This window comes from Mustela nigripes, chromosome 13 (assembly GCF_022355385.1).
Source record: "Mustela nigripes isolate SB6536 chromosome 13, MUSNIG.SB6536, whole genome shotgun sequence".
In the NCBI taxonomy this organism is placed as follows: domain Eukaryota; kingdom Metazoa; phylum Chordata; class Mammalia; order Carnivora; family Mustelidae; genus Mustela; species Mustela nigripes.
In genome coordinates, this window is record NC_081569.1 from 136492118 (window position 1) to 136495552 (window position 3435).

Sequence of the window (3435 nt, forward strand, 5' to 3'; positions counted from 1 at the left end):
AGGGTTAGAGGGTCAGCAGAAATGAGACGTTGAGCTGTTTAACCCAGTACAATCCAACCAAACAGGCAACGAAGTGGGCATGGCTTCTTGGTGTCCTTGGTTGGTCGATGAGACCAGTGTTGTGGGGGAGATACCAAGGGTCAGAGCAACACCAGCCAATTTCCCTAAATTCCAGCTGTTTTGGCCCTCCAAGCCCAGAGGCCCAGGTCATTAGCACCTCAATCAATGAACCTGCTGTGTAAGTACCACATCATCTGAACCAGCTTCCAAAGCTGAGTTTGTGCAAAGAGCTTCCATATTGAAATGTTCAGTTTAATAGTTTCAAAGGCTATGGATTTATTACCTCAAGACTATGAATGGCCATTATGGTAAAGTATTTGTGAGAACATCTTCTTGGAAAATATCTCACTTAAATTTGTAAGGGTTTTTGCCACAGGATGTTCACTTGCCAACACCAGGAGGACTCACTCACTTCGCTGGATGGCTTCACTGGACCCGTTTACGTTAACTCATCTGGTATAAAAAGATGATGAAGAATCTTTTAGAATTAATATACCTCTACAGGTATTTCCCCCTCATAAATAAAGTTGTTCTGTGAGCAAAACACAATGACACTAACAAAGCAACTTTAAAACACAATAAGGATAAGGGCAAGAGGGTGACACTGGCATGGTTTTCCAGTCTCCTCAAATTAAAAAAACTAGCAGAATAATTGGGATGGAAAAAGGGAAACAGTATAGGATATAAAATGGAAATATAAAAAGAAAATTAGTAGAAGAAAAAGATCAAAAGGATTTGAGAGACAGTGATGGGTAAAGAAGAAAGGCAAAGACAATCCAACATATGCTAACAGACCCTTCTTCCCCCGCCCTCCCCCAACCCTCTGCTCCCTCACCTTCCCCAACAAAAAGAAAGAAAGTAAAAGTAAGGCAGTAGAGAGGAACAAATAAAAGCAACTCTCAAAGAAAAACTTTCCTGAAAACAAACACAGTGACCTGAACCACGAGTCACTATGTTTAAAGGGGACATGTTGTGCCTGGACCAGAAAGGACACTCTAAGACACACTCTATTAAAATTATTGACTTCACAGAATAGAAATCCTTTTGGCTTAGGGTAAAATGACCAAGTAACTTACAAGGTATTACACCTTCACAGAATACTTTAATGCTAAAACGCAATGGAAGAAATGAAGTGACATAGTACAGATACCCAAGAAAGAAAATGGAAGCCAATTTTTTTTTTTTTTTTTTAATTTGGCCAAAGTGACCGTTAAGTGTAAGGGCTACAGACTGTGATGAAGTGGAGGGAATGAGGGGATAATTCTCCTGTGTGCCCTTCCTGAGTAATCTACTAACTAATATGCTTCAGGCAATCAAGAAATGATTAGAGAAGCTTTTCCCAAGAGCTATGACCCCGAATATACTTAACTATAGAATGAAGAGTAGTGGGGCTAGGGTGAAAAATACTTTGTACTTGTCATACCTCTGATAACAAAGATGTAATTCAGCTATCAGAAATGGGCAGACAAGGGGAAAATTATATAGAGAGTTAAGCCTGCTGGTTGCCTTAAAGGTTTCATTGAGCACTAAATAGATACTACATTAAATACATTGGGGAGAAGGAGGAGAGGGAAAGAAGAGTTTACTAATTTCAATATTGTTCATAGTAAGGAATTTAAAAAAGACATACAGTATCCAACATGGTAGCCACCAGCTATAGATGGCTATTTAAATGTACGTTAATTATCATTAAATACAATTTTGAATTCAGTTTCTCAATTATAGTGGCCTCAATTCACATGTCATTTCATATGAAGCCAGCAGCGAGCATACTGGAGAACACAAATAAAGAACATGTTCATCATTATAGAAAGTTCTTTGGATAATGTTACCACTGATAGCATTTTTTTTTTTTTTTTTTTTAATCTGGACTGCTTCAAGAATTTGTGTGTGATCCTTGCTCAGGGGTCATGCTAATCTCTATTGCTCCAACTTTAGTATATGTGCTTCCAAAGTGAACACAAACCGACAGCATTTTTAAAAGGAGTAAGGATACTACGCTGAGATAGCAGTCTACAGGTAACCATGGAAACAAAACATCTGATCTATGGTATTTGGTCACCGCAGCCTGAGCAGATTACAGATAGGAATTCTCTACCTATTGACCTATAGATTCAACACAATCACTTATCAAATCTCTCTGACTTCACTGCAGAAACTGACAAACTGACCTTGAAATTCATATGGAAATTCAAGGGGCCCCGAATAATGAAAACAATCTGGGAAAAGAACAAGATTGGAGGAGGACTCACACTTCTAATTTCAAAATTTATCATAAAGACACAGTAATCAGGAGAGTGCAGTATTGACAGAAGGACACTATCAACAAAAGAGAACTGAGAATACAAAAATTAACCCTTAGTTTTACAGTCAGTTGATTTTTGACCAGAGTGCCAAGACAATTCAATTGGGGGGAAACAGTCTTCCCAACAAATGACACTGAGGCAACTAGCTTTACACATGGATCCCTACCTCGTACCATACATAAGAATTAACTCAAACTGACCACGGACTTTAATGCAAGAGTTTAAACCACAGGCACAGCTGGGTGGCTCAGACGGTTAAGTGTCTGCCTTCGGCTTGGGCTGGGATTCCAGGGCCCTGGGATCAAGTCCTGCATCAGGCTCCCTGCTCAGGGTGAGCCTGCTTTTCCCTCTCCTACTCTGCCTGCTGTGTTCTCTCTGTCAAATAAATAAATAAATAAAATCTTAAAAAAAAAGAATTTAAACCATAAAACTCTTAGAAGAAAATGTAGAGCAAACATTCATGACTGTGGTTTAGGCATAGCTTTCTTAGATATAATATTAAAAAACACAGGTGATAAAAGAAAAAATGAATTAGAATTCATCAACATTAAGAAAATTTTGTGTTTCAAGGATACCATCAAACAAGAGAAGACAACACAATTAGGACAAAATATCTGTAAATTACATTTGATAAGGCAGTTGATCCAAATATATAAAGAATTCTTATAACTCAGTAATAAAAATGTATAGCATGGTAGCTATAGTTAATATTACATATTTGAAAGTTGCTAATAAAGTAACCTTAGAGGTTTTCATCATAAGAAAGAAATTTCCTAACTATGTATGGTGATGGATGGTAACCGGACTTATTGGTGACCATCTGGCAACATATACGACATATACGAATATTCAATCATTATGTCGTACACCTGAAATATAATGTTATACATCAATTATGCCTCAGTAAAAACACAGGCAATTGATCTTAACAGGCATTTCTCTAAAGAAGATACACAAATGGCCAAAAGGCACATGAAAATGTATTGATTTTTGACAATTAGCCATCATTTGACCATTTGACATTAGATGTCAGGGAAATAGAAAAGCAACACCACAATGAGACGCCATT

General features: G+C 37.5%; 1 non-coding gene across 1 annotated transcript; it reads right to left on the bottom strand.

Annotated features, from left to right (window-relative positions):
- Positions 1-1920: 1920 nt before the first annotated feature.
- On the bottom strand, positions 1921-2022 carry LOC132000439 (U6 spliceosomal RNA). The gene has a single exon (XR_009399310.1). It is a non-coding gene; the product is annotated as a U6 spliceosomal RNA (small nuclear RNA).
- Between the last annotated feature and the right edge of the window lie 1413 nt (positions 2023-3435).